We start from the raw sequence: 24,882 nt of genomic DNA, 5'->3' as shown, positions 1-24,882 counted from the left end.
TCCACTTTCCAGAGAATTGCGCCGACATGGCTGCACACCCTTGCTTGGCCTGCCATGCAGGTGCAGCCAGCTGTCAGCACCTCGCCACTGTCTCTGGCACAGGCACAGGCAGTGTGGGTGGTCTGGTTGACACTCTGCGAGGGTGTTACTTGTCCCTTAACATAGCAAAGTTCTGCATCGATCTGGTGAACTGAGAGCTTTCCAACCCAGCCACTTTGCAGGTAGTTGTAGGACTCTAAGCTTCGATGGGGCTTCACGTCTTGGAGGTCGCATGCCTTTGTGTTCACCAGGTAGTAAATTACATCTGGCAATGCGACCGAAGGCCAAAGGCGTATGTCTTCGGATCAGCTGGTGATTTTATCTGGGTGAGGGTAGGTGCGGTCCTCTGGAATAGAAGATAACCACTGATGAGTGTACCGCTTCGTGTTATCAAGAAGCCCAGATCTCCAGCTTTGCTGGGACCTTGTTTCACCCTCCTCCATTAAAGGCATTCTGTCATAGGCAGGCCCCCTGAAACAAAATCCTGGCTACGTGCCTGTGTGTAATGTGCCTGTTTGACCTGTGCCTGTGTGTAAAAAAACCAATGAGACTTGCCGTTGTGAATACGTGGAAAATTTTACGAAAATGCAGTGCTGCAGGAAAAAAGAACAACTCGTCGAAAGCAAGTTTCGCCAGTCTCGTGGAGGAATCACAACTTCCTTTGCATGCTGAAGCGCTGCGTCTCTGTGCCTTCGCACGCTTGGATACTGATCAAGAATCGACGCCGTGTGGAAGTATTTTGCGAATAGTCCTGTACACAATACTAAAAAAAGTAATCAATTACAATTACTATTACTCTTGGCTAAAAAGTATTGATAAGATTACTTGATTACTCGACAGCAAAAGTAATTGGACATTATTTTAAGGAGTAACCATTACTTTTTCAATTACTTTATTGTGTGAAGACATCTTTAGCACTCATAACAATGAACTACTTCCAACCTATATTTCACATTTTCACGAGTATTGAAGAAACAACGGGTCCCTTCTTTGCGGTCGTTGCACCTTCACAATGCAGACTTAAGCATAGAATTGTTTGAAGAAGTTTAATGATTTGGGTGTTCGCCAGTTTGGAGGAGGGGGGGGAGCGGGAGCGGAGCGGGAGCGGAGGGGGTTCTAGATCTTGTTAAGCTTAAGCGAGCGTTGTCGCTCAAAGTTTGCATCGCTCTTCTTTCCACGTTTTCTTGTGAATATGTCTGCTGCTACGCTGAAAACCCTCTCAACAGACTCGCTGGATGGCAGACAGTGGTGAATCTGAGGAACACTTTCTGAAGGCAAGGGAAGTCCTTCAGGAGGTCCGCTGTATTGTCTTGGGAAGTCAAGTACCGGGGCACTTCCCCACTGCCGTTAGTTGTCCCCATAACAGAAAAGTTAAAGAAATCTATGCCGGGGGATAGTACGCAGTCATATTTTAAATTCTCGATTCTGGTTCCCCGTAGCATTGGCGGTTCACCTTGTCCTTGAGCAGTTGCGTTAACTCCTGCCGCCTGGGATCGCCATGGACCCATCCCACTTTGAATTGGGGGAGCACAATGGACGCTAGTAGCAGTCCTGGTCATCCTGCAGATGATTGAACCTGTATAGACAAACAATTGCATCCAATATGTAACCGTATTGTTGAACACAAAGTATATAACGCTTTCTTTGAAAGCATACCTGTTCCGGATGCCATTAAGAAGTGCATTCACCAGCGGAGCAGAAAACTGCAAGCCTGCAACCAAAAGCTCATTGAGCCACAGCTCCAGGATTGTGATGGTCAGCGGTAGGTTCCCCACAAACATGTGATCGTCCTTTTGAAGGACATCGATTCTGCAGGCAAGGGGCTTCATGACCTGGAGAACATGAGATATTAGGTAAAGTACTTATACACACAATGCCTAATATTGATATGACGGTAACTCATCACCAAAACACTTCCTCTTGTGGAGCATACAATAATAGCTACGACGCTATTACCTTGCAGTACTTCCTGAAGAGTAAGTCATGTGGGAGCTGGAATTGCAGAACTTGCAAGGTCCTGCACAATCTTTCGAGGTCCTTGCCGTCGGCATCTAATTTGAGTACACACACTAGTGAATTGTAAAGTGAGTTCCACCGCGTTGCTACAGACCTAGGTAGTCTCGGCAGCAACCGTCGACTGTCCTTGTTTATTTCACAAGGCACGACATGTGCGCAATGCGGACCGGAGAGGTCTTGCAAAGAGTTCATGGTTGAGTTGAGAGTGTGCGCGGAGCACCGATGGTCAAGGGGAAGACGGGCCTCTCCCTGGCCCACGTTGTCGAGCAGCGGTGCTACTTCTACGAGTTCCAAGCATTCCCCTTCCTGCTCCGAGAGCTCCACGTCTTCAGGGTGCACAGGCGTGTTAGAAATGGCTAATTAATAATCAACGAAAGAAATTTAGCTAGTACGCCACGCTCAGTCAAACTGCATTCGCGCTGGCTGGGCTCTCAAATTGCAACTGCTTCACGAATTAGGTTAGACAGCCAGTGTGTATTCAGTTTCAATAATGAGGGGGGCAGAGGGACAAAATGAAACATGCAGCACACTATTACTTTATATTGTAAATATTACCTGAAGGCCCTTACAAAGTTTGACCCATTGTCTGTCATGACCTTTGCAACTTTTCCTTGAAGCGCATAGCCCTTGAACATCTCCAGGAGGACGTTTGTGATCTTATCGTACGTCACCTTGCCCGTCTTTCTGTGGCAGAGCAGTACAGCTGAGTTTCTCTTCAGAGAGACTGGTTCAAGCCAAGAAACCGTCGCTGCCAAATAGCAACTGTGGAGGAAACATTTTTATGACTTTAAAGGGGCTGTGCAACAATTCTCGGGACTTCAGGTCGATAGGTGTGGGAGTTAATCCCTACCACCTGTGGAATATGGAACAGAAAACCGCTTTTCGATACGTGCCCGAGTTTTTTTTTAACAAAATAAAAACAGATTGAAATATGCGCCCCCCGCGGCCACTCTCAACTCTCACACCGTCTTTCCAATAATGTGGTCGTCACGTGGTTGTGACGTTTAATGGGGAAGTAAGTTTCCGGATTCGCTCGGTCCTCAGCGAGCGTTGCCATGGTTGCCAGCGTTGCGCTGCATCCGAGAGCGAACTCTTTTCCTTTCATCCTCCGCTGACCAAGATGGCATCTTGGAAGAACGGATTGAGCGTGAGATGTTCGTCTTTAGCGAGTCCGCTGGACTCGTTCCGTACGCGGGCACCCCGACGGAACGGGAGCGCGGCGTCGATGAGACGACTCTCCGCCCGATCCTGGCCCTGATCCAGAGGCATGGCGGCTTACCACCACGGCATGGTAAGTGACGCGCGTCTCATGTCACCACTTGGATATGCGGTCTCCAAGTAGGTGTCATCTAATGTCTCGTTCTAATCACAGGTGCTCGTGCAAAAGGTGCAGCATCATGCCGACATCACGAGAGTGTGTCTGCTGCCGCGAAATACCGCCTGCGGTCGTTACTCAGCCCGTGGGCTGCGTGACCGAGCACCCAGACTATGCGGCGATTTGTCTTCAGACTGGCGTGCTGCGTGTTGCCTTTTGGGCGCTGGAGGAGGCAGGGGATCACCCGACGCGTGGGGTAGAGAAGTGCATATTTCGTTTCAAATTATATTTTTTTTACGGAGCTGCCACTGATCGGCATGCTTTTTTCTGTCTTTGTTAATCTGGTTTTGATGCAGACAGGTTGCAACGGGCTCCTAATACTCGGGAGTTGACACGAGCAGAGTGTTGGCCATAATGACGTCCCAACCACTTTATTTTCTTCTCTGGTGTCCCAACTTCCCAGTTTTCATTTTGATGCTTGATTTTTCGCTTGACGTTTTGACTGGTTTCGCGGGCATCACAGGAACAGCGGTACGTGTACGGGCGGCTGACTCAGATTGCATTAAAAAAATTGTCAAAATTCCATATTGCAAGTGCATGAAATCGTTCTACTATAACTTTTACCCAATGTGACTGAGTGCGAGGAGGTTCCCACATGAGTGGCTGTGGTGCCAGAGAACAAGGTCATGCACAAACACATCACGACCTAAAAAGCAAAGCACTCAATAGACTGGATTTGCAAATTTTAAACATGCACTAGTCTAATCCGCAACTTCGCATCAATCTCCACCTTGCGGATTTATTCATATTTCAAAAGAACAGTGAACACCATACTTTTACAAAGCAAACAAAATACAATTGTTTGACATTTTTTATTATCTTTTGAGCAAAGGTACTGTTCTATGCATTGCTGGAAATATAATAAAAAATGGAAGACTCCAAGTCACATTCTAAAGATACAGTATAACATACAAGATAACTGGGGGCTATGTTCGACAAATGTTTCGTTTCTCCTAAGAAAAACAGAAGTGACGGTATCATGTCTGATTGGCTAGAGGCTCAAATGACGAAAATTTCCTCTTTCGGCATTTGAGCCTCTAACCAATCAGACGCGACATCGTTCCTTCCGTCTCTTTTTAGGAGAAACAAAACATTTGTTGAACTTGCACTAGCAGTTACCGATTTGCCCAATGACACACAGACAGAATTCTGAGCTGCCTAGAAGCACACCATCCTCTTTTGGTTTGCTATTTCTTAGTGGAGTTAGTCACCACCAACTAAATGCACTATTCCCAAAACAAAAAAACAAAAAACATACTACCTCTGTAGCTACTGCAGTTTCTAACACTCACATTTATAGTATTGTACTTATGCAATTCAGATATGTGACCATGAGAGCGCCCACATTCTGACTACCACTTTACATACTTTTGAATTTCAAGGGTAATTGACCAGTTTTCATTGTTTACCAATTTCCCAGGATGCGTTTCGTGGCCTACAGACAATTCGCTCGATGGATGTGGCACAGACTGGGACGTCGCAACAGGTCTGTCCTTCTAGCCTGTGTTGTCGGGAGGATCCGGGAGGAATTCCCATCGGAAGCCTTCACTATAAAACTGTACTCCACCTCACTACGCTGAAAATGATTGCATGTGAAATTATTGTGGTAAGGGCATTTCAATTGAGGCAACTGCTATGTACGGTATCTGCAGGCAAAATATTTCTCTTGCTGATGAGCTGTTCACAAACAGCCACTGGAATATAGTTGATAATTTCATATAGTGTATGACCTTCCCTGTCTGTCACTTGATCAGCTCCCTCCCAATCATGCCCTTTCCTTTTTTCTAAATTACTGGACAGCGGTGTTGAAAAGTGTCATTAATGGGCAAAAGGTGATGATCTGACAGGCAGTTAGTTAAGACAGTCAGGGCCTCAAAGGAAACCATGCTCGGCCCTGCACATAGCCCCCAGGCATTGTAAATATAGAAGCAGTCGCAAAGTGTAACCTGGTCGCCTGGAATTGCATTGAAATAAAACCATATGCTCCTTATATCAAGACGAGAGAGGGTCAACTTGCTGATAGACTTCCTGGTCGTCATCGCTGGGACTCGACTCAACATCCCCTGGTCCCATTCACATATATTTTTTGGGACCATTATTTGAAAACACTGATAGTCATGAAGAAACCATTTTCCAAATGGCTTGAGGTATCAGTTATGAACTCTATGCCATCCTGCAGTGGTTGCTGGAAAAAGCACTTTCTGTGTTGACCGTCGTGTCATACACTATTCGGAAAGTCCGCTTCAGTTTGTTGAACTAGCGACATTGCAGACGATTGTCGCAGACAAAGCGGTTGCACAACATGATACCCAAAGGCAGCATCAAAGGAAACACAGGGCATGGCACTGTGCCACCGCAGGATGGTACAATATCAGGACAAGAGGTTGACGTAAACAAGCTATGAAAACAGCAGACAAAAAAGGAGGATACTGGCATGACAAGATGACAACATTGCTACCACTGCCTTAGCACAGATAAAGCTGGTAGCTGCCTTTTCCTGACTGCGCTCTGTCGCTTTTCCAACAAACGGCGCAATTGAAGACGGCATGGAGCACAAGAGGGTGGTGCAAGGTGCACAGTATGAACCTGACTTACTGAACTTGGGATTGCAGGATGAACTAGCACCAATTTTGCACGAGCCGAGCTTTTTGCTAGCTCCAGCAATGCCATCTAAGTTTTGGGGGACACTGCGAACTGAAGTCGATCTGGGAGTGGTTTGCACTACCATCAGTGCAGTAACACTTTTGACGACTGGCTGCCACACCCTCCAAAGCTGGTTTAGAATGATTTGAAGTATGAGTTGGAACACGTGACTTCTAGTCCAGGATTTCGAGTCGGTCATCCTGGCTAAAAAGATGCGCAAGTTGTGAGGAGTGTCAGCAGTCAAGAGATCGAGGTTGTTTTCTCTTGTACTCAAGAGGAAGCGAGGCGGATATTAAATCTGACAATGTCGAGTAAAACACAGCACCACTCTATAACCGCAACCTTTATGTAATCCCCTATTCAATGCAACCTTTCAAGTTTTAATTCAATAAACAGTTAAATGCAACCAAATCGCTAATTGGTACCGCTAATGCTAGCACTTCAGAAGTATGATAAACTCCAAGAGAAGCAAATCATCAATTGGCCACCAAATACTTCACCATGACATGAAAGGGAACGAAGGATGTACAGCAGGCACCCAGAGGGGCCACTTCAACGAGAAACCATGGCGGCAACACAGTCAACTAAAGCAAAGAAGTGAGCCAAGGGACTGCAAATAGCCTGCCGGACGTACCTGAAGTCTCGATTCAGCCGCCAGAGGCGAATAACAAAACACCGCCTTCGACTTCCAGTGACACTAGAGACCATACAGATGGCGATGCGCGAGGCAATGAACGGTGCTGCACAACTCTGGCAAACGGAACGACATGGAATCAAGAACACACTTTTTCATCCTGCATCTTGGGAGTCAGCGGTGAGGGGGACAGAGTGATCCTCAACATGAATGTTTTGACGAATGAACTTTGAATTGCTCAAGGTGATATTGTGGCGTGGCGAAACGTGTGAACCAGACAGCGAGCTGAGAAATTTCTGCACACGAGGTAAGACCCGCCAACCGATTACTTTGGCAGAACTGCACATTAGGGAGCAAGTGACGTCTGATGAGGCTGAAGAGTTACTGGACTTGCTAAGCAATCATCGGGATTGCTTCGCGGAAGATGTTTTCGAGCTTGTCGAGACCAGTAAGGCAGAGGTAACCATCGACACTGTTGAGGATGCGAGACCTGTGTCACTTCGTTCGTATCCACTTTAGTCCTATCAGCGTCACCGGGTAAATCAAGGTGTTGACAAACTGAAATCTGCACGAATCGTTCAGGACTCTTCATTGCCATATGCAAGCCCACTACTCCTTGCAAAAAAGGAAAAGTGACGAAAAGCGACTCCGTATTGACTACAAAAGACTCAACTGAGTTACCAAGAGGGATTGTCACCCATTGCCGTTGATTGAGGATTAGCTAGAGAGACTGCAAGGAAAAAGCTATTTCACAATGCTCAACCTAGCGTCGGGACACTATCAAGTTCCTGTTGCGGACGGGTCACGTGCAGAGAGTGCCTCACTGGATGGGCATTACGAATTCTTACACATGCCATTTGGACTTACGAACACACCCACCGTGTTCCATAGAATGATGACTGTCGTGCTGGGAGCGTCTACGATGGTACCCGCTAGGCATTGACTTTTTGTTTGCTACCGACTGCAACGCACTGTGTTCAGCAAGCGGAACTGGACACCACGAGTCGGCCGATAATGACTGAAGTTACAGTTCAGGTTCAGCATAGAACATAGAAGTGGTACCTCAGTGCCACACGCCGGCGCACTCAGCAGATCGTCGTGTCGAGGAGCAGAAAAGACCGAAGCCTGCGATGCCTTGAAAATCTTGGCCATGACAGCGGAGAGCAGCAGCAGCTGGATCGTGACAACACAGGCTCTCGACCCGCAAGTTAGAGCCATAAAAGACTTCCTGGGCGGAGATCAGACGACACAGAAACCTGAACAAAACCTCTACGATTACGAGCTCGGGGACGGGGTAATATTCCGAAAGGTTGGGATTGGTAACACAGCCAAAAGGCTCTGGGTAGTGCTGAAGCCACTGAGATGGCAAGTTGTCCGGCGATGTCACGACAACATTGGGGATTTCAGCATCAATGCGATGTTGAAGAAACTTCAAGCGAAGTACTGGTTTGAGTGCAGGAAGCGCTATGTCCGCCAGTATATTTCAGTGTGCATGGAGTGCCTCTACCGTTAAACACCAATGGGGGAAAAAACCAGGAATGCTCCACTGAATCGAGAAGAAGGAACTCCCATTCCACACGGATCATCTCAATCACTTGGGACCAATCACGAGCATCAAACCCAACAAAGTTAAAGGGCATCTCCGATTTCCCAGTGCCTACAAATGTACATGACCTCCGACAATTCTTCGGCCTGTGCACCTATTTTTAACGCTTTGTGGCTGGATTTGCCACGGTTGCAAGGTCACTTACCACGCTGCTTTATAGAGGGGAGGAATGGTACTTGACAACTGATCAGGAGGCAGCATTCTGGAAGCTGCCCAGCTGCCTAATGAGCGAGCCTACGTTAGCAGTCAACGTACACGGTGCAAAAACAGAGGTGCACAAAGACACTTGCAAGTTTGGCCTTGGAGGAGTACAGTTACCAGAGCAAGCGGACAAGTTGATGCACCCGGTTATGTAGGTCAGCTGTCGCACAACGTGAGATGAGGAGCGACATCACTCTTACGAGCTCGAAGCATTTGCAGTTGTGTGGACAGTTGAGAAGCTTTGGCCGTACTTGTAGGGGATCGAGTTCATTCTCCTCATGGAATGCAACTCCTTGCAAACCACGCTGTCAAAGCGAGGCCTAGTGCCACGTATAAGCAGGTAGTATCTGCGGCTACAGGACATGTTTGAAGTAGAACATAGACCAGCAGATACAATAACTCACGTCAGTGCTCTCAACAGAGCTCCTGTGTCAGAGCCTGAAGAGATTGATGTCACAGTCGGTGCAAAGGTTTTTCTTACAGAGCTATCCGACGACGATTGGTTGGTGTTAGCTCAGCAGACGGATCCAACGTTACAGGTGATCAAAGACAGCTTAAAGCAACCCTCAGAGACAAAGCAGAGGCAGTATATTGAGGGGTATGGACTCTCAGAAGGCATGTTTTTTAAGAGAGTTCTCGATGAAGGAGGAGACCGCCTACTATGGGTAGTGCCATGAGGAGCTCATTGGCAGATCGTGCGAGGATGCCACAATGATATTAGACACCTCTCTCTCGACGACACCGTGGCTTCGCTTACCAGGGTACTGATCCGTGAGGAGCTCTTCATCTGGCTACTAGAGGACTTTCCTCAGGGACCTGGACACCACTTACAGTGCCTTGTGAGAATTGGTCACCGACCAGGGAACTGCATACACCAGCCAACCGTACAAACAGTACTGCAGGCAACGTCTTATTCGGCTATCACTGGAACTCTTTTACCAAAACGGCTAATCCTGGCTGCTACCAGGTCCTCTTTTGGTGGCCTCTCGAATCTTTCGCTCATGTAGGCATCTCCCGATCTCGCTTGAACGCTTCCCTCAGGGGTCCAATCTCCTCGCAGATCAGGACAGCCTGAGCCAGCAGCTTTGCGACGTAGGCTGTAAAATGTATTCGAAACAATGTTTTGTCAACTGTACTATCTGGACTATGATCTGGACAGATTTGAGTTACAATGAGTTACAATGCAAAATAGGCAGCACAAGGAAACAGTCTTTCCACCATCAGTAATTGGTGCACAGAACAGTGTATACATTCGTAAGGCATGCATAAGGTGTCAATATTTGTTTACATGCGCTTCTCTCTGGAAACTTTTTTTGTAAGGCTGACACATTCATTCTTCCTCAGCTGCCTATTTTTCACATTCAACAGCAGATCATGCCGTTAGTAAAACTGAAAAGAAGGGATGTCACTTAGTACACCTAATTAAAAGAGAACTGGATGATATTGTCAGCCTGCTGCAGCTGCAAGCTTCACACTAAAGCATTGGTGTCTTGCTCCTAAATGAAGCTGACGACTAGTAATTTCTGAACAGTGGAGGAAGTTGATGCGGGTGCAAGACACGTGTGGGCAGAGCTTCCCGTGTACTAACCTGTCACCGAATATAGTCACTTGATAAACCGATCTCATAATGCACTTGACAGCTTGACAGAGATAAATACTTGCGAAGTTACCATGCGTGGCTTTGGTCTTCTCTTCAGCAACGGTGGGGTGCTCTTTCTTCGCTTTGGGCGACTTCCGCTTCCATTGCCTTTAACCTGCTCCCGAGATGGCCTGTTCCCTGTCACCGTTCTCGTTGAAGTGCAATGCTGCCACTCGGGTCCTACAGCAATAGGGAATGCAGTCGGAATATGGTGCTGATTCTGCATGCGATATGCATTTTAGCGTGCTGCTCAATTTTTTTCGTTGACAGAAAAATACAATCTGTATTTTTAGGCATTCGTTAGAGCAAAGACTGCCATCTCATCATGCGAGTCAGTGTGTTGGTACCATAACTGTAGTCATGACCAAGCAAAGTGTTAAAATATAAAGTGTCCATAAAAATTCCATTGTCGAACCAGGAAAGCTTAAAAAGGACTCGGAAGGGTTTCGTGATGGTGAGGAGGTTGCCAAATGCCCGTAAAAAAATATAGGTACCACTCCCACATTGGTAATGTGGGTAGCATCTAAAGGGCTGCTTTCTGAATAATTTCCTTGCGTACATACCTGGCAAGCATGCCCTTTGTGTGAAACGCGGCCCACTTCGGTGCAAAGCTGTTGAGCACGCTGTGGAAGGACTCCAGGGTTGATGTATGAGTGTTCGGCGACAGCTGGCGGAGGTCCTTCAGAAGAGATTTGCCGGTCACCACATCCACGAACCTTGCATGTGCGGGTGTGTCTAAAACAATCAGAAGAAAGGATCAAGGCTTGCTGTAAGGAAATTTTACTCACTCATGTTAATATGTCAGTACTCATTCAAAGTTTGTTCAGCATTACTGTATTCACGTAATGCATTACTGCATTACGTGAAATGCTCACTGACCTGGCAGCAGCCATTCGCCATCTGTGATAGGCTCGTGGAAGCACCTGGTGTAGATGCCAGGATGGTCCGTGTGGATGTTGACCACGTGCCTTGTCATGCTGGTCCAGGCATCCATAAGCAGGTCAGCGTTGCCCCTGCTAGCTGCCGTGCACCAGTTGAGGTGGTTGACAGCTGGCTGGGTCCACTCGGCAATCAAACCACACTCGTGGCTCTTGCTGGCTGTGCTCAGACTCTTCTTGACGCCTGCAGTTTGAGGGGGGCAAGAAGTTAATATCGGCCTGACTACTTCTGAGAGTTGGTGTGAAAGAAAGCATTCAACGAAGATAGAGGAAGCATCACTCACAAAAAATGTTGATGCCATTTTTCACTCATGCTTCTAATGTATAAAGTAAAATAAAATTAAAATTTTTATTTTTTTTCTTGGGACTGAGCCTGTCTACCTAGCGCCCAGCTCATTACAGCCAAGAAGTTTTGTGTTACCAATAGTACCAGAGTTCTTATCAATGGTAAAAAAAAGAAAGGAAACATTGAGAGCCACTAACAAAACATTCAATCTGTGTTAAAAAAAAAAGGGATTTACTTTTCGAGACATGCCAGACATCGAAGAGGTGGAGTATTGCTGGTTCCTTTTCCCGCATGTGTTTGGCAATGGAACGATGCCTGTCAGTGGCCATAGACCGCACAGTCATCTCCTTCTCGCGCATGAAGGCGAGGGACCTGATGAGGCCTTCCTTCTCCATGTGTCCGCTGCAGCGCACTGCCTCACATTGTGCAATCAGCAGAAAGTAGGAAAAGTTATTTCTATTAGCCACACTGTTTATCTCGTGCACTACATGCAGTGGCGAGGTGCACTGGCAACTTAGTTCAGGTAGTCCTGCAACCTTCCCCAGTGACGCATGCTACGTGAAGGAGTCAGAAAATATTTCTATGGAAAGGAAGGTGTACACAAAATTATGGGATGAATGGAACTTTAAAAAATAGCTTCGAGTGCTTCCGAAATCCTATGGAAAGGATGGTCTAGACAATATTGTGGGAAGAATGCAGCTTTAAAAAATGGCTTCGAGTACTTCCCAGATTCATCACAATGAATCAAAAGTCATGGCGGTCTCCTCTTTGTCACAAGAGCGCATAATGATGTTACCCAGCATGGGGCCGTACTGCCGAAACCGGTTATAACAAAGTCGGTTACAACGAAATAGCAGCTACAGCGAAGTGATCACGATTTTCCATTCCTGTTAGCACTTTTTCAATGCATTTGTGTCCTTTTTTTTTAGCGAAAATAATTGAGTGATTTCTGCATATATAAAAAAGAGAAATTTTGTGATTATTTAAAAAATAATAAAATTTTGAAAGTTTACTAAGTCTCGGACCGCCGCACTTTGCTGCCGCAGCCAAGAAGCCACCCAGAACAGGCTGCAGAGGATGCTGTAAAGGGCGCCGGCGCCATTCTCTCGAGACACTAACTCCCAAAATAATGTGGGAGTTAGTGTCTCGACCTTTCTGAAGTAAAAAACAAAAAACGCTTTTGCCTGCATGTGCTAGTTTTTATGTTAAAAATGGACAAAGATTGAGGTTTTCGGCACCTCTCAACTCCTTCACCATCTTCCGAGTCACATGCACTGTGACGTCAATGGGGTTTGCGCGGGGTTCGGTGAAGCTCTTTCTAGAGCCACCAGTGAGCAACGAGAACTCATCCGCCCGTGACCACGTGCGGGCGGGCGCGGCGCGAACAATATGGTGAAAGGAGGAAAGTCTCATCCGGGTTTGGCCATACCCGTCCGGCTCTGTCCCCTTCCCCCTCCGGCTTCTGTTTGCGGTAGCACATGGAGCTGACGGTTTTGTGGACCTAGGATAGATGGCGCCACTAAAACTGTATAATAAAAGTTTTGTCGATGATACCAGGTTTTGATGCATTTATATTTATGTTGGAACGACAAGATTTATAGAAAAGTTACCTTTTATCGAGCAGGTATTCGCGCAACTTGCTATCTTTCTACAAGACCCCCATTGACGTCACGCGGCATGTTTCTCATGACTGCCGCTCGCGGCTGCAGGTGGGGGAATATTCTCATTTTTGCCTTGCGATTACGCGGCAGAATCGCAACATTTCGAAGGAAGGAGGTGTGTTTTCTGTCTTTTGTGACAAGGTGAACAATGTCAAAAGTAGAAGATGCCGATTCTTTCAACGTTAAAATCGTTGCACAGCTCCTTTAAGTGGGAAGCGGCTTTGCTGCATTTCACGCAGAGAAGCCGTCGTGGCATGTCAATAAGGGCATTCGGAGCACTAGCGACAACGTACCGGCAGAGATGGCTGAGAAAGCCTAGATTTAAGAGGGAGCAGTAAGTACTCCTGCATTTGTGTCGCGTGGCCAGTGTGGCGAGGAAACTGTGCAGAGAGGCGGGGACACGTTTGCAGAAGGTGAACGCTTTTCAGTTTTGACTCCTTGCATGTTGCGGCTTGTTTTGCTAATGTGGCCCGCAAACCACGTCACCCTAATCGAGCAGTTGGCCCATCTCTCTCTAAAATCTAGGCTCTCTATACCGACGATAAACAAGCTTGAGCGTGAACTCAGTGCCGTGCGTGCCTTTGTTTCGTGATCCGTGTCTGTCTGGTCGGTGAGGTCGCTCTTGCACGAAAGTCTACTCGCTGAAGCACCGATGCGGTGAATCATCGTCCCTCAACAATGGAGAGTCCCAGCACTGCCGGCAGCTCGACAGGGAGGACGAAGGCAATCTCCTTGAATCAAAAAAGTGCCATCATTGACGAAGTGTGCATAAACATAAAGAAAGCTGTCCGCCGCCGGTGTCCTCCACTGCGACCGTAGCACCTGTCGACACGGTTCGTACATAGCAGGATCCTTTTTCGATCGGAGCTTGTCGGAGCTGGCGAGAAGCGGCTCCAACCTAGCAGAGGACGCGTGCAGGGAAGCCTCAACCGCTTTCTGCGGGCTTGTTAAACATGTGCCCCTGACATCCCGTGTCACGGGCACACGATGCAAAGAAGCAGATATAGTGAAGCGATTTCCGATTCCCATTGACTCCGTTATAACCGTTCTCGACAGTATTCATTCCAAATTGAAGCTACTGTAATAAGGAGAGTGCATCCCTTCCTCACCTTTCCAACCTGCACCTGCTCACAGTGGAGGATCTTGTTCACGAGGGGCACGTGCAGGGAGTAAGTAAGGTACTTGGCACTGTAGCCAGGGGAGTCGCACCTCCCGTCCCCAGCAAGGTCCAGGGGCTGGTCACGAAGCTCCTCCAGCAGCATGTCTTGCTCCTCTTTCCACACCTGTGCGAGGCAATGCTGATATGTTTGACACTGGCTTAAATGCTGCAGTGAAAATGTGCACCCTTTTCTGCACTATCATGGCAGGGGCAGTGGTCACACAAAACATATGTGTCGCCTCACTGTTTGTGCTTCAATGGTCCAATCAAATCATTTGGTGCAAATATCATTGTGCATAATCTAGAAAAGAAAGCCCTGCCTCCAGCATGAATGAAATGCAAAGTTGGTGTCTGTTATGGTTGAGCGCACTCCCACCATACGTGCAAAAGCGTTCACACCTGCGGGGCGACCCCCTTTTCCCTCGTGCTCTGCTAAAACAGATGGTCTATACTCGCAGTCAGCTTTCTGTGGCAATGCAGTCAATGCTAGGGGCGAGGGTGAGCCAACCACTGTAGACGTGCTTTCCTCCTCTCTTCGGATTGCCACAGAAAGCTGACCATGAATATAGCATCATGTTAATGACTGGAGGGAACCTGGTTCGAAACCTGGCACATCCTGTCTTTTTCTTTTTCAAAAGGGTGATTTTGCGCCGCTTCCGTAACTAACTTTAGTTTCAGGCTTCCATTTCAGAATAGCGTTACAGGGAGTGCTAGCAGCCAGCCGCAAACACATTCTGTATTAAAATCCTCCGGTTTACGTTTGGTGACACAGAGTGTGCAGTGCGATTTGGTGGGAGTGTCGTTGGGTCTATGAGCTATCGCCCCACCTCTCACTACGCATACTCTGTCACCAGATTTTAAGTGTGAGATGAAAGCACCAATATGACAATTAAATTGTTTCAGAGCCAAATGAAAATTAAAGGAAATTGCCACATGCCTTGCCCAGTAGTGCACGAGCCACGTAGAGCAATACTTTTTAGCTGTGTGTATCGAACAGCAGCAGAAACAACACTAGCAAAGCGGAAAAAGCAGTGGTTATGATTGGCAGACCCGGCTATATCCCAGTAAATCAGTTTGAATGATTCAACCGCATGGTGTCAATTACCGTTCTGTAGTCACGCAACCATATGTGATTGCATAACATTATGTGATTATGCAACATAAGGCGATTACGTAAAGTCGGACAATCTTTCGCACATTGGGCAGCTAGGAACAAATCTTTTTTTTCCGTAATGTTTACTGTAAATTTTATCTCTCGGAAACCATAAATATATTTTTTGTTAATCCTGCATACGAATGTAGAAGCACATCAGGCCAAGATCAGAAAGCATCATAATCACCTGTTCAACTGCTGGAATCAAGATGGCCCGCTGGTAATTGAAGAAGGTCTTCCTGCAGATGACCTGGATGTTCATGAGACGCCACAGCCGCAGGGTTCTTGTTGGAGAAGCACCCGTAAACAGGACGAGCGATGAGAGCAGCAGGTCTCTGACAGCCCTTCTTTTGATGCACGGCTGGCTGTCCCAGTGGTGTGTGTGCTTAGCAGGGCAACAGGTGCGCACAGTCAGCAGCGTGCCTCTTACTTTCATTAACACGGTGCAGCTGCTGTAGCATGTCTGGCATACTGCAAACAGTCGTAAGCAGCTCTCAAATACAATAAACTTCCTCTCCTTGTAGCCTGGCTCCCCGCTTGTGGTGGCATTATCTCTGGAAAAGTTATCAGTGTTTAGAGTTAATGAATAACTTCTGTGCTCACATTACCAAAAAAGAATAGAGCATTATTGCCTCATTCATGTCTGAGCAATAGACTAATACGTGTTAGAGACATTCTATGCAAGACAGCCCTATTTACAACTGCTAAAAATTTTGCAAAGTGCAAGTGTTTGATCAAAATGGACTAACAGTTACATCAAATATGACTTACTAAAAAATTGATGGTGTCTTGCTAGTGCAAATTATGTGGCGCACTGCATTTTCTTTGCCCTAACCCAATGAACCTATTCCGAGAAGATTTCTGCATGCACTGAACATGTTTATATAGCTCCATTCATAACAAACAAACATTGCATTTGATGGCAGAGTGATCTAAGACGTGTTTTTGATTTGCCACCGTAGTATTAGTTGCACTGTAAAGCAAGCAACTACATGTTCCTTCGTGTCTAGCCTGCTTTATCTAAAAAAAACATTCTTACTCAACAGACCCTTTTTCGACGAATGGCTCGTACAGGGGGCCTCCTCTGTCCTCATCATCCTCATTGTAGTCGTCGTCGTCGTCTTTCTCCTCCTCCTCCTCCTCCTCCTCTGAATCACTTGCGTGGGGGCTCATGGCGGGTACCAGGGCCGGGTTAAGCGGTGGCACTGGAGTGGTGGTGGTGACAGTGGCATGGTTGCTGGTGCTGTGGCCGCTGCTGCTGGCAGTACTGCTGCTGCCAGGAGGCAGCTCCGAGCCTTCCGTCTGGACCGAGTGGCTGGTCCCACATTTCGCGTAAAAATTTACCTGCGTGCCTGAAGGAAGGAAAGGGGTTAGCATACTCGGTTCTTCCTTCTGCTTCTAACCACAACAAGCTTCTACAAAATTGTGTTCTGGCACAAGACTACACTTCCCCGCAGGGGGCACCTGTGAAAGCAGGTGTTTGGAGAGTGGCGTCTCCACGGACCCCGAGCCATGCGGGTTCGCCCGCCCACGTCTGGCTGTGCGTGGCTTTCCCGTGTCTGGGGAAAAGGGCATCCTGGTGGTTGAGTCGAGCCCGGGGTAGGTTTGGACCCTTCGGGGCCCCCCGGGCGAGGCAATACACCACTTCGGCCCCCGCTTCTCATAGACGGGAGTCCTGGTAAGGCCCGGCCAGGATGATTCAGTCTAGTCGCCACTTCTACTATCCCCTCTCTACTTTCACCCTTGTCTTCCCCTCCTTTTTACTCTTCTCATTTCTCTTCTTTCCTTTTTCAACTTCTTTGGCGGCAAGGGCTAACCTTGGGTGGCCACAGACCCCTTGTCCAGAACCACACTTGGGTATAGTTCCTGGGCAGTGCTAATAGCATAACGTTTCCAGCAAAGCCCTTTTTGTTATGGTGCGTTATCTATTCCCATGTAGGGCTCCGTGGTGGGCGGCACACCAGAGGTTCCGAACAAACTTCGCCTCTTATGGCAACCCCCCAAACCAAAACCCCCAGTTCTGGACGTGCCGCTAAGAGGCATCGTCCCGAACGAACAGTCATAGTCAAAGATAAGGAGGATGAAACATTTTCAAGATTTATGGTGATTCACTCTGAGGTTCCTGACAAACCTCTATCTAAGATATCACCGTTTCTGGTAGCGAAGGTTCTCGACAGTCAGATTGGTTGTGATTATAAAGCAAAGAAACTGCATTCTGGTGACCTCCTTGTTGAAGTTGCAAAAAAGTCCCAGAGCATTACTCTTCTAAAATTGACATCTCTAGGTGATATACAGGTAACAGTGAGCACACACAGAACCCTCAACACCATTCGAGGAGTGATTTCAGAAGATGATCTACTTTCCAGCAGTGAAGACGAGATCTTGGAAGGCCTGCGGGCATCTCAAGTAGTGGCGGTCAAACGCATTATGACGAGGCGTGATGGTGCAGAGGTGAAAACTAAGCACCTTATCCTGACGTTTGAACGTCACACGCTTCCTGCACTCGTCAAAGCTGGCTACCTGAACTGCCGTGTCAGACCGTACGTCCCGAACCCACAGCGATGCTTCCGTTGCCAGCGTTTTGGTCACGGATCGCGAAGCTGTCGGGGGAGGGAGACGTGTGCAAAGTGTGGGAGCCACGACCATGTGGCCGACATCTGTGAAGGTTCAGTTGCCTGCGCTAACTGCAGGGGTCCTCACCCTGCTTACTCTCGGTCCTGCCCGCTGTGGCGACAAGAAAAGGAAATACTTGCCTTACGAGCCAAAGAGAACTTATCGTACCCTGAAGCAAAACAAAGGTTTTCTTTCATTTCCAAAGGTACCTACTCCGATGCGGTGCGCAGGGGCCCTGCACCGCGTACGGAATCCAGGGCCACTCAGTTCTCTCTTGAGGACTTGGCAGGCCCCTTTCAGGCCCCGAAACAATCTGCGGGGAAGCAGGGTGCCCCAGGTAACGCTGGGAGCACACAGACTCCCCAGTCGATTCAGGCACGAGCTCCGGCTGACCGGCAGCCTCGTGCCAGTGGCTCTTCTCAAGATAGAGAGCGAGGCCGTCGTTCCAATTCCTCGGAGGCGGCCCGCCTTGTTAGGGAGCAGCAGGGCCCACCTGCTGCTCCATCAACGTCAAAAGATGTTGAAAGCGTGAATGTGGGAGGGTCCCGGCCTGGTACGTCGAAGCCTTCTTCGGCGGGATCTGGCCGCGGCCGGAAACTCGTGGCTCAGGTCTCCGACCACGTCGGAACTGGCAAACCTGCATCCAAGGTTCAGGATGCAGTGGGAACTGTTGACATTGCCGACTCTTCAGGTCCCTCCTCGGATCAGGAGGACATGGAATGGCAAACCGCTAAATCAAAACAAAAAGGAAAAAAGCCGGTGGTTCCTCCTTAGGGTGTAGCAAATGTAGAACTGCTTTAATTCATTCATGAAATCTTTTATCCTTTAAAATGGGCTCTGTAATTCTTCAGTGGAACTGCCGAGGCTTATTCGCTAACCTTACAGATGTTGAGTTCCTTTTAGAAGAGCATAAGGCATCTGCCTTATGCTTGCAGGAAACACACTTGAATACATCTCATACTAACTTTCTGAGACGCTACAGTGTGTTTCGTAAAGACCGCCCTAGCACGTCCATTTCTTGTGGCGGCGTTGCGGTGGTACTTCCAAAACATATTCCGTGTGCAGAGGTTCCGCTTCAAACGCCACTCGAAGCTATCGCTGTTCGTCTCTTGTTGCATAAAGCCATAACTGTATGTTCAGTGTATTTTCCACCTTCTCTTTCTCTGAAGCGACAAGATCTCGACTCTCTTTTAAGCCAGCTTCCAGAGCCCTTTCTTTTACTCGGTGATTTTAACGCACATAGTACCCTCTGGGGAAGTGATCATACAGATACATGTGGAAAGATAATCGAATCTATATTATTTTCACAGTCATTATGCATTTTTAATACTGGCCATCCTACATATTTTAGTCCTTCATCCTTGTCATCTACATGCATCGATCTTTCTATTGGCAGTGCCAATCTGCTACCCGATTTTTCATGGACTGTTGATCAGAATCCCCATGGAAGTGACCACTTCCCCATTATTTTAAAATGTAACGACACTCCGCAGTCCTCACCTACGCGCCATCCACGCTGGAAGTTTGAAAAAGCAGACTGGAGCCTTTTTAAGCAGTCGTCACTCCTTGCCTGTTCTCGCCTCGATCAGCTTTCGATTGATGAGCTGAGCCATCTTTTAACATCCCATATCCTCACTGCAGCGTCACTCTCAATCCCTTGGTCATCTGGGCAGCTCCCTAGACGACCGAAGCCATGGTGGAATGAAGACTGTAAAGAGAGTCGCAAACAGCAAAACAAAGCTTGGAGTGTTCTAAGACGTTATCCAACTCGGGATAACCTGATATCTTTCCGAAAAATGAAAGCTCGTGCTAGGTACATTCGTCGGAAAGCGAAACGCGAGAGCTGGCAAAAATATGCGTCCTCTATCAATAGTAGTACTTCTTCCAAGGAAGTATGGGACAGGATTCATAAAGTAAATGGCTCATATCATGCTTTCACTATTCCACTTCTTTCCAGAAATGGGAAATGCCCAAGCAATCTTGAAGAGCAGGGCAACATCCTTGGCGAGCATTTTGAATTCATTTCCAGCTCGCAGCATTACTCGCCTGCTTTTCTGCAACATAAAAGGAAAGCTGAAAGTATGGTACTGAAAACATCCGGTGGTGAACGCGAAGCTTATAATGCCCCCTTTACTTTACACGAACTGAACATAGTGCTCCAAAACTCTAGGTCATCGGCTCCTGGTCCAGATGGTATTCATTATTATATGCTTGAACATCTCCATCCTTCCACACTTGATATTGTTTTATACCTTTTTAATCGTATTTGGTTTGAGGGCTACTTTCCATTGGACTGGAGAATGGCAACAATCATACCCATACTCAAGCCCGGTAAGGATCCATCCTGTGCGGCTAGTTATAGACCTATCGCTTTGACTAGCTGTTTTGGAAAGACTCTTGAACGAATAATTAATAGAAGATTGATGTATTTCCTTGAGTTAAATAGACATCTAGATGTGAACCAGTGCGGCTATCGTTCGTCTCGGTCCACTCTTGACCATTTAGTAAGGCTGGAGACAGTCGTGCGTGAGGCCTTCGTTCATAGACAACATTGCCTATCTGTATTTTTTGACCTCGAAAAAGCCTACGATACAGCCTGGCGTTTTGGTACACTGAGGGACTTGTATGATATGGGTATCCGTGGTCGAATGCTTCGTACCATTGAGAGCTACCTCAGCAGGCGCACCTTTCGTGTTCAGATAGGAACAGCTTTATCTAAAGTGTTTGTCCAGGAAAATGGTGTTCCTCAGGGAGGCGTTCTTAGTGTCACTTTGTTTATTGTCAAAATTAACTCCCTTGCATTGGCTATCCCCCCATCGGTGCAATATTCACTCTACGTAGACGACCTTCAGATCTCTGTGTCGTCTTGCAATCTGTCACTGTGTGAGCGACGAATTCAGCTAACTATCAATAAGCTATCAACCTGGGCCGATCAAAATGGGTTTAAGTTTTCCTCAGATAAAACAGTTTGTGTATGCTTTTCTTGGAAACGCGGACTACTTCCAGAACCTGTTCTTACACTAAACAATTCCACAGTTTCTGTGAAGCCTGAGCACAAGTTTCTGGGTCTTACATTTGACAGCAAACTAACCTTTGGTGCCCATATTAAGAATCTAAGATTAAAAGCTCACAAATCACTTAATATTCTTAAAGTCCTGTCCCACCGATCTTGGGGTTCTGACCGGACGTGCCTTTTGAGGATATATCGCTCGATAGTGCGATCACGACTGGACTATGGCAGTATTGTTTACGGTTCAGCTAGGCCTTCCATTCTAAAAGTGCTCGACCCTATTCATCATCTTGGGTTGCGATTGGCGACGGGTGCCTTTCGCACGTCTCCTGTGCCAAGTCTGTATGCAGAGGCCAACGAGCTGTCTCTTGAGAAGAGAAGATTTTCACTGGGCTTTATGTATTCCCTGAGAGTCAGGTCCATCTCTGATCACCCTGCGCGAATGGCCGTGGAAGACATGCGCTCTGAAAGGGTGTTTCAAAACAAAGCCACAATTGTGCCTCCCTTCTCTTTGAGATTGAAAAGGGCCAGTGAGAACATGGGACTCGATTGGAGGCCCCCAGTAGTGCAGTCTGCTGTTGCGGGAGCACCTTGGGAGCACCCTGTCATTAAGTGTGACCTTTCACTCACGCGATACAAGAAAGCTGACACTCCTAATGGTGTGTTTCTTCAGGAATTCTTAGCACTGCAAAGTCAGTATTCCAAATATGTAAGCTTCTACACAGATGGTACGAAGACAGAATCTGCTGTTGGGTGTTCCATGATTGGCCCGACAGTTCAACTTGTTAGGCGAATCAACTCCTCTGCTTCTATTTTTACTGCAGAGCTCTATGGTCTGCTTCTTACTATAGGCTTCATACTTGATAAAAAACTCTCTCGCTCCATCGTATACACTGACTCCCTCAGTGCATTGCATGCACTGTCTTCATTAACACCCCTCAAGCACTTCTTGCTCCTTGAACTGCGAAATAAGGTTGTTGCTGCCTCAAGACAAGGATACGAAATTATTTTTTGCTGGATTCCCAGCCATGTGGGCATTCCAGGAAATGAGGCCGCAGATCGTGCAGCAAGTACTTGCGTAAAGCGAACCGTTGACCTCCAGAACATTCCTTATGCAGACTACAAAGGCCTTCTCAGGCGTTGCATTAAGTGCAAATGGCAGGCTGAATGGGACCAAGAAATCAGCAACAAGTTGCGCATGATCAAACCTCTTTTGAGCGAATGGCAGAGTGCACGCCACCAGGAACGTTTTTTTGAGGTTGTACTTTGCCGGCTCAGGATTGGTCACACTCATCTGACTCATGGCTACCTCCTTCGTGGGGAAGATGCCCCCACTTGTGAGCAGTGTGACAATGCCTTAAGCATTCTTCATATTCTAGTTGAATGTCCTGCTTATCATGAAGAACGGCTTTTGTATTTTTCGCAACTGTATGAAGAACAAGTCCCACTACACCCAGCTCTGCTCTTAAGTGATGATTCACTTGTGACACATACTAATGTTTTCAAATTTTTAGATAGTATCGGCCTTCTACACCGATTGTAGCTTTCTTAATTTACAAATCATGCCCATCACCCTTTTACCTTTTGGTACCCCATTACCATCTTTTATCTAATCACTGGCTACTAAAGCCTCTTTTTTCTCTCCAAACCTTTTCCAGCAATAGTCTCGTTTTTGGCGCTCTATGGCCTTAGTAGCTTTTGCGCCATAAACACCAAATCAACCAACCAACCAACCAACAAGACTACACTTCTCAGAACCTCATAAACCGGAACTACCAATTTTCCGTTCATATTGAAATGAACATCAACTACAGCAGGGGTGGCCAAACTGACAGTGCGGAAGAGCCGCAAACGAAATTTGCTAAACTTCAGAGAGCCGCCGACAAGAGGGAGAGGTGGAACATTTCCTCAACAGCCAAGCAGAAGTGCACGCATGCTTTTGCAATTACAGTTCCTGACATGCTTTGCAGTATCCGAAATTATTTCAAGGATTATAAAGGAAAGAGTTCTTTGAGCACACATCTGAGTCCAAAGTGATTCAACTGTATGCATGGTGTGAAACGGCTCCAAAACGGCAAGTATTTGTCAAGCAGACGAATACGGGCAGCTCTTTCCATGCTTACCAAACAACTTTTTTTTCCAGCCTAGGGTCTGTTCTAGTCGATCTGTCTGTCGTGACAGGCGGCCTCGAAGCTGGCCCAGGCTCCACCTGAACTGCTGCGTCGCGTGTAGTCGGCTGGGCCACCTGAACCGCTGCGTCGTGTGCAGTCAATGGGTTCACCTGAAGCGCTGCGTCGCTTGTCAATGCTCGGTGACGGCAGTGGCACCTGCCCTCATGAGGCATCTGCTCACGAGGAGTCTGGTCAACGAAGCAGTCCATCTTCTCAACCGGATCATCGTGCTAGAAACCGAAAATTTTCGATAACCGCTGCTCTAAAGGTCTTTGACTGTCTGCCGCTCACTGTATCGTAACAGTGCTTTCACCAGAGTTCGCTGACGTTTGGACGCTAAATCTCCGGCTGGGGAAAAGGGAGGCTTCCCGGTGAGGGGCAAACGAAGCGATGGAACCGCCTCGGGCTTCAGACGGACATTCTTCATGGTCTGCCCGGCGTCGCAAAGCACACTTCCTACGCGACGGTAGTCACGATCCTCGTCGAAGTGATCGGAACACACGCGGAGCTCAACCTGTCCGGGGTCCTTCCTCCCGATCCTCCGACACCACTCAGCTCGGCGAAGTTCATCGCGCGGTAAAATGTGATAGCCGATGACTCTTCCCCGCTCCCGGAGCTGGCGGCTTCCTGGAGACCGGTTCGGAAACAGCGGAACACCGCACTCGGTCAGCATTGTCGACGTTAGCAGCGGAAGATCAAACTAGAGACTGAAAACCGTAAGTTTGCTCGTTCCTCACGCCATGAGCAAGTGAGCAATGCTGCAACGCCACAGAGCAAAAATGGTTTTGTTGACATCTGATAGATGGTGCCACTAAAACTACGAATAATAATATTTCGTGAATGGTAGGATACTTTCGATACATTTGTTTATGTCAATACGACAAGATTTCTAAAATAAGCCTTATGTTTAGCAGATAATAGCACAACTTGCCAATGTTTTACACGTTCGCCACTTGACGTCGCGCGCGTCATGTCCACGTCATGCCGGCCGCGCCCTGTGGTTCCGACAACCACCGCTGTGCGGCTGCAGGCCGGACAAAAAAACAGTTTTAAAATGTCCAATTACTTAGTGAAATCGCAACATTTCCGAGGAAGGTTGGGTGTTTTCTGTCACTTCGGGCAAAGCACATATGATAAAAATTACAGGCTGCGATTTCTTTCAACGTTAATATTGTTGCACAGCCCCTTTAATAGAATGAACGATAATGAAGCAATTCTTTACTTCCAGCGTTGTCACGAAGAAAATACACAAATACTTCAGGACCCAAAAGACATTAGCGCTAAGCAGGTCTGAACAGAATTGTTAAAAAAATATTGCACCAATTAAATTTCTTATATATAGCGGTCGTTTTTGTATAGGGTGGTTGGTGTTGATCGATGAAGCATTTTGAAAAAAAGATGGCCGCGACATGAATACCGTTTGTATTAGGTATGCATTTATCGGGCGACTTTAAAATGCAAGACCGAGAGCCTGGTATGCAACTATCGTATTTACTTGCACAATAAACGCACTCGCATAATGAACGGATCCCCCAAGTCAGCTCTTAAAATTTTTTTTTTTTTCACTCGCGTATTAAATTCATCTCCAACTCGGGCGTCAAAGTTTTCACCGCCCCCCATCCCCCCAAGCGCGCGAAATGAACGCACCTTTCTATCCTGGTGAAGGTGAAAAAGAAAAGATCCAACGGCAGCAAGAAGAAAAAAAAAACATGGAGAGAAGCTTTTTTTTTGCACAGCG

General features: G+C 47.3%; 1 long non-coding RNA gene and 3 pseudogenes across 1 annotated transcript; 2 read left to right on the top strand and 2 right to left on the bottom strand.

The window, feature by feature from the left end:
* Window positions 1–210: 210 nt before the first annotated feature.
* On the bottom strand, window positions 211–1,743 carry LOC121836750. The gene is made up of 3 exons (XR_006077980.1): window positions 1,696–1,743; window positions 1,493–1,615; window positions 211–385 (listed from the first exon to the last, which is right to left on the bottom strand). It is a non-coding gene; the product is annotated as an uncharacterized LOC121836750 (long non-coding RNA).
* A 1,432-nt stretch (window positions 1,744–3,175) lies between these two features.
* Window positions 3,176–3,905, top strand: LOC121836749 (annotated as a pseudogene).
* Window positions 3,906–9,505: 5,600 nt separating this feature from the next.
* Window positions 9,506–15,991, bottom strand: LOC121836504 (annotated as a pseudogene).
* A 351-nt stretch (window positions 15,992–16,342) lies between these two features.
* LOC121836503 lies at window positions 16,343–23,843 on the top strand (annotated as a pseudogene).
* The last annotated feature ends 1,039 nt before the right edge of the window (window positions 23,844–24,882 follow it).

Source organism: Ixodes scapularis, unplaced genomic scaffold, assembly GCF_016920785.2.
Source record: "Ixodes scapularis isolate PalLabHiFi unplaced genomic scaffold, ASM1692078v2 PGA_scaffold2__306_contigs__length_199485367, whole genome shotgun sequence".
In the NCBI taxonomy this organism is placed as follows: Eukaryota; Metazoa; Arthropoda; class Arachnida; order Ixodida; family Ixodidae; genus Ixodes; species Ixodes scapularis.
This window is presented reverse-complemented; position numbering and strand designations above follow the sequence as displayed.